Genomic DNA, 11,459 nt, shown 5'->3' with positions numbered 1-11,459 from the left:
CGCTGTGGAGGAAGGTCTGGCAATGCAAAACTTTAACAAGCTTAATCCACTTTTGTCTGTAGCAAACCACAGAGCCCAACTTCCCAGAGATCCTGCTGATCGCCATCAACAAGCACGGAGTCAGCCTCATTGACCCCAAGACAAAGGTTCGTCTGCATAGAAATCCATGTTTCCTCCTCCAAACCAAGTCTTCTGTTTATTCTGTATATTTATTAAGGATTCATTATAATGCTCAGTCTGTGTTGACCATGTATATATTACTCTACATGTGCAGTAGGGCTGCGCGATTATTGCCAAAATGATAACCATGATTATTCATGGAATTTTAGGGACAAAATATTTTGTAGTGCACTTTCACCTTTAAATAAACAGAGCGCTGCTTTAGCTTTGACGTTGGGCTACTTTTTTATGCTAATGTAGAAATCTTTTTTATGCTAATGTAGAAATCTTTTTTATGCTAATGTAGAAATCTTTTTTATGCTAATGTAGAAATCTTTTTTATGCTAATGTAGAAATCTTTTTTATGCTAATGTAGAAATCTTTTTTATGCTAATGTAGAAATCTTTGCATCAAAAAGAAACTGGTCCTCTTTTCCAGTGCATCAAAGCAAAATATAAATAACAATTTACCCAAAAGAAACTAGCTCTTGGCCTTCTCCTCCAGACATTTTGATTTTCTCTGTTTTATACTGTATATATATATATATATATATATATATATATATATATATATATATATATATATATATATATAGATGTTACTCTTCTACTCTGGACTGCAGCTGCAACATTCAGGAACATTTTCCAAAGGGTGTGTGCGGAGCAGCGCGACAATTCCCCAAAAGTTAAGCCAAAACATCTGGAGCCCCCTTGTGGTTGGCTGTTACTTTAGAAAATTTAAATTTTTAGCCGAGTTTTCTATGAGCTGAGCACGGATTTTTAAGGTCAGCCATGTTTATACTTAATTGTGGGGAGACAAAATCGTGATCAAGATTATGATTTGATGAACTTGCAGGCACTTCCTCGTTAATTGCTAACGTTGGCATCATCAGTCAGAGGCCCTGACAGTGATGTGTGTCCTCTCTGTGTATTTGTGCAGGACATCCTGACTACTCACCCCTTCACCAAGATCTCCAACTGGAGCAGTGGGAACACTTACTTTCACATCACCATCGGCAACCTGGTCAGAGGCAGCAAACTGCTGTGTGAAACCTCGCTGGTGGGTGGCGGCGACAGACACACACACAATTTCTTTTTCTTTTAAATGCCACCTTTATTGCAAAAATATTAAACAGAACATTAATAACATATAAAAGTGTAAAATACAAACATAATAAACAAAACAGTACAATTTGCATGGGGAAGCGTAAAGGTCATTAGAGAGAATGGGAGGACCATATGTTACAGTTTTAACTGACTTCCTGTTGTTGGAGCCCAAAATCAGATTTACATAAAGTACAACTTCATGGAAATAATGTATAAAATTAAGTTTTTTTTTTGGAGCTGAATTTACATTTGTGAATGTGAAACTTTGCCAAAAGGATTAATACATTTATAATAAAAAAAACACCTTTTCTTTACTTTGAATTTTATAAAAACCAAATACAACATTCTCCCATAATAAGCCAAAGTCTCTATAGATCTGGTCAATGACGAATCCGCTGAGGTTTTGCCAAAATCTTCTGGTGTGTGACCAATACCAAAAAAGGTGTAAAACGGTTTCTGGGTGATCTTCACAGAAAGAACAGTTTGCATTGATGTCTCTTTTAAATTTGAGCATGTAGTGATTGGCAGGGTGAATTATTCTACACGAGACTTCTTTCACCTTGTTCACCATCAGGTATTTGGGAGGAACCCATCCAAAACCTTTTTCAGTCAATGTCAATAACAAATCGGTTCCAATAAAATGAACATTGGAATAGAAACATTTCTTTCTGAAATAAAGCACGGCGTCTTACTTTTCGAGGAAGTTGGAAAAAACAGATTTTCCAATCGGGAGGGGGGGGGGGGGGACAGTAGTAGGAGGAAGTAAAATGTGAATGTAAATGTATTTTATTTATATAGCACTTTACAACGACTGATAAGTGAACCAAAGTGCTTCACAACAAATAAAACCACAGATTTAAAACAACAATACACCACTAACAAAAATTACAATAATGAATGATAAAAGTAAGAAAAGATAAAAAAAATAAAAACAATACAATCAATACAAATGTGCCATCACATTACTAGGTACCAAACGCCACTTTAAAAAGATGCGTCTTAAGTCTTGATTTAAAAAGACCCAGGTCTACCAGCATATCTGAAAAGCATTATCGTGCCTGATGGAATGGCGTCAAATACAATTGCGAATTCTCTCGTAATTCGTGCATATAACATTCGTAACAGGAATGTTATATGTTGATAAAAACTCACTGTAAAATTTCAAATAAAACCTGGTGTTCCAGTGTCGTCTCAAATGTGTCCTTTCCCCTGCAGGGCTACAAGATGGACGACCTGCTGACGTCCTACATCAGCCAGATGCTGACCAGCATGAACAAGCAGCGCTCCGGGCGGGGCCAAAGCAAGTGAACTTCTTACTGGCAGGAGGCCGCTGAGCTCATCCGCCACTTGCGCCCCATTGGCCACCACTGCAGCTGGGGGCGGACCTTTGCCCACCAGCTGTGGCGAATGAGCCGCAGTCCTTCTGCTAGCTCCGCGGGGTCGAAGCTCACCGGCGAGAGTTCGTCTACCGGCAGCGACGACCCCGGCGAAGGCCCTAGCAACCACCAGCGCTACGTTTACCACGAAGACGAGGACGAGCCGTCCAGCGAGGACGACTACCTCTAAAACCTCCGAACTCTCCGTCACACAGGTCGCTCTTCGGTCCGTTTCAGTCAGCACCGCTGTCGTCTCAACCTGTAAAACGGGCTGCAGTGACCCCTAGTGGCAGCAGGCGTTAGGCGTATTTTAAGGACTTTGCTATCTGAAAATACGTCTTTTGGTTTGCGGAGCTGTCATGGGACCTTATACATCTGTAAGTGTTGAGTTTAGCAAAAACTTCAATCATTTTTGAATTGGTTAATCCATGCTTTTAATACCTTTAATTACGTTACAAGGAATTATTCTTATATACAGATGGATAGTACTGATACAAATGTGATGTTAAAGTCATTAAATACATGTACTTAATAATAATAATAGTGATCATAGGCATTTTGTCCGTACCTGTTTTCCATCTTTCTTTGAGTGGCATGATTGAAGAGTCTTTAATTTAATTCTATGTTGTATTTAAAAAGTTAATTTGGGGAACACCGCAAAAAACCCTGGCTAACCTCAAGGAGTTAACAGGTTACCGGTTTCATCTGACTACTGTGTGTGTGTGTGTGTGCGTGTGCGTGTGCGTGTGCGTGTGCGTGTGCGTGTGCGTGCGAGCGAGATCGGGCCAATATGTCTACTCTGACAGTCTTTTTTGTTTTGTCATGTGTCTTAATAAATACTGAAGTTTGCGGATTAATTTATAACTGAGGTCTAGATTTCCCATCTTTGTTTTAAAAGTACACTTTTTTCAGCACAGTTGCCTAAACTTTACCAAGAAAACTTACATGCCGCAGTGTTAGAAAATCCCCTCCGTGCTCTCAAGGTGCCCTTCTAGTTTGTAATTGTTTGCTGACACGTCACCTTTGGAAGCCTCCCATTGGCTGATTGACAGCTTGAGGGAGTGGAAGGATTTTGGACAGAGACTTTGATTCTTCAGTGCAGCTGACTCCACACTTTTACTACAAACAATTTACAAAAAAGTTACTTTTAGCTTCTCTATACAAAACCTGATTTTTACTTAAGATGTTTTTTACTCATAAGTCAAAGATCATTTTTAAGACAGCTTCTATACACACGGCTAGATCTGTAAAGGTTTCACACAAAATAACTAACCTTTAGTTAAATAAAAAAGCAACAGGATAGCTTTGTGAAACCAGTTGAATATTTGAAATACACTCAACCAGTGGCCTTTCCTCCACTATGGTTGCTTTAAAAAAAGACAACTAGTTATTTGTTCTGTTGTGTCGCAGATTGGATTTTTTCTCAACTAAGCTTTAACATGTGGAAGAAATGGGTTAACTTGTACATTAGGTGGTAATACATAATCTCATTTTCTATGCAACTCTTCAAGTAGACCTACAAACATTGTGTTAAGGTTTTAGAAAAAAAAAAAGACCCAGAACTTTGCATATTTGTCAAAAAAGACATAACATATTCCTGTGTTGATTCGTAAAAAAATTCATCTTTGCCACCAAGATTTCTGTCTACATTCCTTCATTGTTTTCATTTGTGAAACTCAGTTCTGTCATTCTGAAAATCTGCCTTGTTTGTCACTTGTTGATGTAACAAACCCTTCATCCGATAACCTGCACTGGTTTTGTTTTGTTTGTATGAGTAACAAATACACTGGTGTTTTAACAGTGCCAATGATTTCACAGTTACCTTTCTCTTCAGTTTCTTATTCTTTTGTGGACTAATGCGAACTTGTGTTTTTGCCTGTTGTGTTATTTTTAATTGTTTTATTGTGTATGACTGTGTACTTCCTGTAGTGTTTTCATGTGTGTATGTGTGTAACGTGTGCTCACTTTTTTTTACAAACTATTACATGAATATGTTTTGACTTATCTAATATAAATAAATGAAGAACTCATGTTGTCCACAATGTATTTTCCAGAGATGGGACACCTATCTAAAGTCATAGTATAGCATGTTGAAAAAAAGTCCAAAAAGTCATAGTAAGTCTGTCAGTATGTCGTAAAAAGTAATAGTATAGAATGTCAAAAAAGGCATATAAAAGTCATAGTGTAGTATGTGTAGAAAAAGGATATAAAAGTAATGTGTATAAGTACGTCGAAAAGTCATAGTATAGTATGTCGACTGATAAATGTCATATAAAAAGTCAAAGTCAGTTACAGGTAGTCACAATAAATGTCATATAAAATATAGTTATAGTTTGGCAAAAAAGTCATAGTATAGTTGGTCGAAAAACATAGATAAAGTACGATTATAGTATGTCGAAAAAATATAATAAAAGTCTAGTTAGAGTATGTCGGAAAAAATATATAAAGATAGTAGAGAGTCGAAAAATATATAAAAGTCATAGTATAGTATGTCGAAAAATAATAAAAGTCATAGTAGGTATGTCGAAAAACAAATATATAACACAGTGAGTATGAATGTCGGAAAAAGTCATAGAAAAGTAACGTATACGTATGGCAAAAAAAGAACAGTCATCGTTATGTCAATAAATTTATCTATAAAGTCTAGTATAGTATGTTTGACAAACAATACATAGTATAGTATTGGCAAAAAATGTCCGAGTCATGAGTATGTTAAAAAAAGTCTAGTATAGTATGTCAAAAAATATCATATAAAAAGTCATAGTTGTAGTCATAGTATTCATCAAAATCATGTTAGTATGTCAATAAAGTCATAGTAAGTGTGTCAAAAAAAAAAGTCATAGAGATCGTTGATGTCCCAATTTAAATCACATAAGATATCAATAAATATCTCTATAAAAGTCATATGTAGGAGGTCGAAAAATATTCTTACAAAAGGCATAGTAGGTATGTCGAAAAAGTTCATATAAAAAGTCATAGTAGCGTATGTCGAAAAACAGTCATTATAAAAGTCATAGTTATAGATGTCGAAAAAACGTCATAAAAAGTCATAGTACAGCATAGTAGTGTCAATACAACTGCATATAATAATATATGAAGTGAAATAGTATAGTTTATTGAAAAAAAAAAGTATAGTATAGTATGTTTAAAATATAATACAAGTCATAGTATAGTGATGTTTAAAAATATATAAAAGCATAGAGTCGTAATATAAATCATAGTGTAGTAGTTTAGAAAAGTCAATAATAATAGTATTGTATAGTACGTTCGAAAGTCCATAGTATAGTATTCGGCTAAATGATATTTAAAAAAAAACACTATTGTATTAGGAATGTCGAAAAAAGTTATTAAAGTCATAGTATCGATGGCAAAATAATATATAAACAAGCTAGGATAGTAGTCGAAAATAGATAAAAGTCATAGAGAGTAGTCGAATAAAATATATAAAGTCATATGTGAGGATGGGCAGAAAAACTAATAAAGTCATAGTAGAGTATGTCGAAAAATCATAAAAGTCATGTAGGAGTGTCGGAAAAATATAATAAAGTCATAGTATAGAATGTCGAAAAAAGTCATAGGATAGTATGTCAATAAACTATCATAAAAAGTCATAGGTTATCGTATGTCAATAAATGTCATATAAACAGTATTAGTATGGCGAGAAAAAGCAAAAAGTATTTCAAACTTGTAAATTCAGATTAAAAGTTCATATAAAAGTCGGTATTGATGTCAAAAAATGTAATTAACGTATAGTAGTTGAAAAATATATAAAACATAGTAGAGTATGTCGAAAAATATTCATACAAAAGTAATAGTATAGTATGTCGAAAAACAGTCATATAAAAAGTACAGTATAGTATGGCAAAAAAATTATAAAAGTCATAGGCATAGTATGTCGAAAAGTCATATAAAAGTCATGTACGCAAGTATGCAATAAATGTCATATAAAATCATAGTATAGAAATTTTGAAAAAAAGTCATAGTATAGTATGTTTAAAAATTATATAAAATCATGTAGAGTATGTTGAAAAAGTCATAAGATAGTATGTCAATAAATGTCATATAAAAGTCAAGTATAGTATGTCGAAAAAATATATGAAAAGTCATAGTATAGTTGCGGAAAAACTATATAAAAGTCATGTATGTATGTCGAAAAAGTCATATAAAAGCATAGTAATTATGGCAAAAAAAGTCATAGCTAGTAGTCGAAAAAATAGATAAAGTCAATAATATAGTCAAAACTTATGTATCGTATAGTCTGTAGTATTCAGAACATATTAAAAGTCATAGTAAGGTATGTCGAAAAATATATTAAAAGTATAGAGAGTATGTCGAAAAAATATATAACAAGTATAGTGAGTATGCCGAGAAATATATATTCAAAGTCATAGTAGAGTATGTCTGAAAAATATTAAAACGTCATAGGAGAGTATGTCGGAAAACTATATAAAAGTCATAGTAGAGTATGTCGAAAATATATAAAGTCATAGGAAATTATGGCAAAAAAAAAAGTCTAGTATGATGTCAATAACAGTCATATAAAATCCAGTATAGTATGTCAAAAAATGTCATAGTATAGTATGTTAAAAAAAGTCATAGGATAGTATGTCGAAAATACCATATCAAAGTCATAGTATAGATGTTGAAAAAAGTTCATAGTATAGTATGTCAATAATGTCATATAAAAGTCATAGTTAGTATGTCAATAAATGTCATATCAAAGTCTAGTATAGTATGTCAATAATGTCATATAAAAGTCATGTGTACAGTATAGTATGTCAATAAATGTCATATAAAAGTCATTGTACAGTAGAGTATGTCATAAAGTCATATAAAAGTCATTGTACAGTATAGTATGTCAATAAATGTCATATAAAGTCATATTATAGTATGGCGAAAAAAGTCACAAAGTATGTCAAAAAAAGTCATATAAAAGTCATATAAAAGTCAGTATTGTATGTCAAAAAATGTCATAAGTATAGTATGTTGAAAAATATATAAAAGTCATAGTAGAGTATGTCGAAAAATATTCATACAAAAGTCATAGTATAGTATGGCGAAAAAAAGTCATATAAAAGTCATAGTAAGTATGTCAAAAATTTATAAAAGTCAAGTATAGTATGTCAGCAAAAAGTCACTATAAAGTAGGACAGCATAGTATGTCATAAAGATGTCATATAACAATCATAGTATAGAATTTGAAAAAAGGCACAGTATAGATGTTTTAAAAATTATAAAAGTCATAGTATGTATGTTGAAAAAAGTTAGTATAGTGTGTCGAAAAATGTCATATATAGGATGTCGAAAATATTCATACAAAGTCATATAGAGTATTCGAAAATTCATACAAAGTCATGTATGTAGTTGAATAAAAGGATAGTATAGTAGTCGAAAAAAAAAGTCAATAAAAGTTCATAGTATGTATGTCGAAAATATATAAAAGTCATAGAAGGTATGTCGAAAAATAATAAAAGTCATAGTAAATATGGCAAAATAAAGTAATAGATAATGTCATAAAGTTCATATATAAATCATAGTAATAGTCGATGTTGAAAAAAAGTCATAGTATAGTATGTCAAAAATGTCACAGTATAGTATGTTAAAAATGTCCAGTATAGTATGGTCGAAAAATACCAGTCAAAGTCATAGTATAGAATGTTGAAAAAAGTATAGTATAGATGTTTAAAATATATAAAAGTCATCGTATAGTATGTTTAAAAAGATATATAAAGGTCAGTAGAGTATGTTGAAAAAGTCATATAAAAGTCATAGTATAGTTGTTGAAAAAAGTCAGTATAGTATGGACGAAAAAAGTGTCCTAAGTATAGTATGCGCAAAAATCTACTAAGTAAGTAGAGTAGTCGAACAATATAATACAAAGTCATAGTATATATGTTGAAAAAGTCCTAGTATAGAATGCAATAAATGTCATCATAAAGGCATAGTATAGTTGTCGAAAAATATAATAAAAGTCATTAGTTCAAGCTAGTCGAAAAAAAATAAAAGTCATAGTATAGTATGTCGAAAAAATATATAAAGTCATTAGATAGTATGTCGAAAAAAATATTAATCATAGTAAGTATGTCGAAAAATTAAAAGTCATAGTAAAGTCATGGCAAAAAAAGTCACTAGTATTAGAAATTCAATAAATTCATATAAAATCATGGGGTATAGTATGTTGAAAAAAGTCATAGTATAGTGTCAAAAAATGTCATAGTATAGTATGTAAAAAAGTCTAGTATAGTATGTCGAAAAATACCTATCAAAGTCATAGTATAGTATGTCAATAAATGTCCATATACAGAAGTCATTGTACAGTAGTATGTCATAATATGTCATAGTAAGTCATATTATAGTATGGCGAAAAAAGTCACAAAGTATGTAAAAACAAACATATAAAAGTCGTATTGTATGTCAAAAACATGTCATAAGTATAGTATGTTGACAAAATATTAAAATCATAGTAGGTATGTCGAAAAAATATTCATACAAAGTCATAGTAAGTATGTCGAAAAAGTCATATAAAAGTCATAGTACCGCATAGTATGTCATAAATGTCATATAAAATCATGTATAGATTTGAAAAAAAGTCATAGTATAGTAGTTGAAAAATATATAGATAGTATGTCGAAAAAATATACAAAAGTCATAGTATAGTATGTTGAAAAAGTCATAGTATAGAATGTCATAAATTGTATATAAAGCATAGTATAGTATGTCGAAAAAGTTATAAAGTCTAGTATAGTATGTCGAAAAAAGTATATAAAGTCATAGTATAGTATGTCGAAAATATAAAAGTCATAGTATAGTATGTCGAAAAATATATAAAAGTCATAGTATAGTATGTCGAAAATATATAAAAGTCATAGTATAGTATGTCGAAAACATATATAAAGTCATAGTATAGTATGTCGAAAAAATATATAAAGTCATAGTAAGGTATGTCGAAAAAATATAAAAGTCATAGTATAGTATGTCGAAAAATATATAAAAGTCATAGTATAGATGTCGAAAATCTATAAAAGATAGTAATTATGGCAAAAAAAGTTATAGTATAGAATGTCAATAATGTCATATAAAATCATAGTATAGTATGTTGAAAAAGTCATAGTATAGTAGTCAAAAAATGTCATAGTATAGTATGTTAAAAAAGTCATAGTATAGTATGTCGAAAAATACCATATCAAATAATTAGTTAGTATGTCAATAAATGTCATGTATAGAATGTTGAAAAAAGTATAGTATAGTATGTCAATAAATCTATCAAAAGTATGTATAGTATGTCAATAAATGTCATAAATCATTGTCCAGTATAGTATGTCAAAATGTCATATAAAGTATAGATAGATGCAATAATGTCATAAAGTCATATTATAGTTGGCGAAAAAAGTCCACAAGTATGTCAAAAAAAGTATATAAAAGTCATATAAAAGTCAGTAATTGTATGTCAAAATCATAGAGTATAGTATGTTGAAAAATATAAAAAGTATAGTAAGTAATGTCGAAAAAAAGTCATATAAAAGTCATAGTATGTATAGTCAAAAAATTATAAAGTCATAAAGTATGTCGAAAAAGTCAGATAAAAGTCATCAGTACCAACAGCCCTAGTATGTCATAAAGTGATATAAAATCATAGTATAGAATTTTGAAAAAAGTCTAGGAAATTATGGCCAAAAATATATAAAAGGATAGTATAGTATGTTTAAAACTAAAAGCATAGTATAGTATGTTAAAAATATATAAAAGTCATAGTAGAGTATGGTTGAAAAAAGTCATAAAAGTCATAGTATAGTTGTTGAAAAAAGTCATAAAAGTCATAGTAGAGTATGTTGAAAAAAAGTCATAAGTACGTAGTAGTCGAAAAATATTCATACAAAGTCATAGTAATAGTATGTCGAAAATATTCATACAACGTCATAGTATAGTATGTCGAAAATATTCATACAAAAAGTCATAGTATAGTATGTCGAAAAATGTCATAAGTATAGTATGTCGAAAATATTCATACAAAAGTCATAGATAGTATGTCGAAAAAAGTCATAGTCTAGTGTATGTCAATAACTGTCATATAAAAGTCATAGTATAGTATGTCGAAAAATATATAAAAGTCATAGTAGAGTATGGCAAAAAAAGTCATAGTATAGTATGTCGAAAAATATCATATAAAAGTCATAGTATAGTATGTCGAAAAAAGTCATAAAAGTCATAGTATAGTATGTTGAATAATGTCATAGTATAGTATGTAGAAAAATATAATTTAAAAGTCATAGCAGAGTATGTCGAAAAAAGTCATATAAAAGTGATAGTTTGGTTTGCCGAAAAAAGTCATAGTATAATATGTCAAAAAATATCATAAAAGTCAGTATAGTATGGCGAAAAACGTTATAGTTCCTCTTCGAGGGGAACTCGAACTGCGTTGGGTACGACACCATGGGAACGCCTCCAGGCATGACAAGGCTGAATGCGAAGGAAAACTACTCCAATCCTATCGGTCCTAGTGAGAACGGTAGCATGTGAAGGCATAACCGTAGGGGCATATAAGCACGCCGGCACATAGCTCATTAGCTTTTTTCTATTCAGCAGGCACGTTGGCTGATGTTGTGTTTGAAAGACTCCATGTATCCTAGTCACCTGGGAGTTGCAGTATGTCCGAGCAGTTAACCAGTTCTGGAGATGTGTCTCCCTGCCCGCTTTTCATCACTGTAGGAGACTCTCATGAGCTGTGTGTTGCTTGTCCGGGCCTGTCGCACGCCACGGCGGCTCTCGAGGGGGGGCTGTTTGTGACCACTGCGAGGCCCTGCCCGTGCGGGTACTGAGG

This window comes from Etheostoma spectabile, chromosome 3 (genome assembly GCF_008692095.1).
Source record: "Etheostoma spectabile isolate EspeVRDwgs_2016 chromosome 3, UIUC_Espe_1.0, whole genome shotgun sequence".
In the NCBI taxonomy this organism is placed as follows: Eukaryota; Metazoa; Chordata; class Actinopteri; order Perciformes; family Percidae; genus Etheostoma; species Etheostoma spectabile.
The sequence above is the reverse complement of the archived record's forward strand: the minus strand, read 5'-3'. Positions refer to the sequence as shown.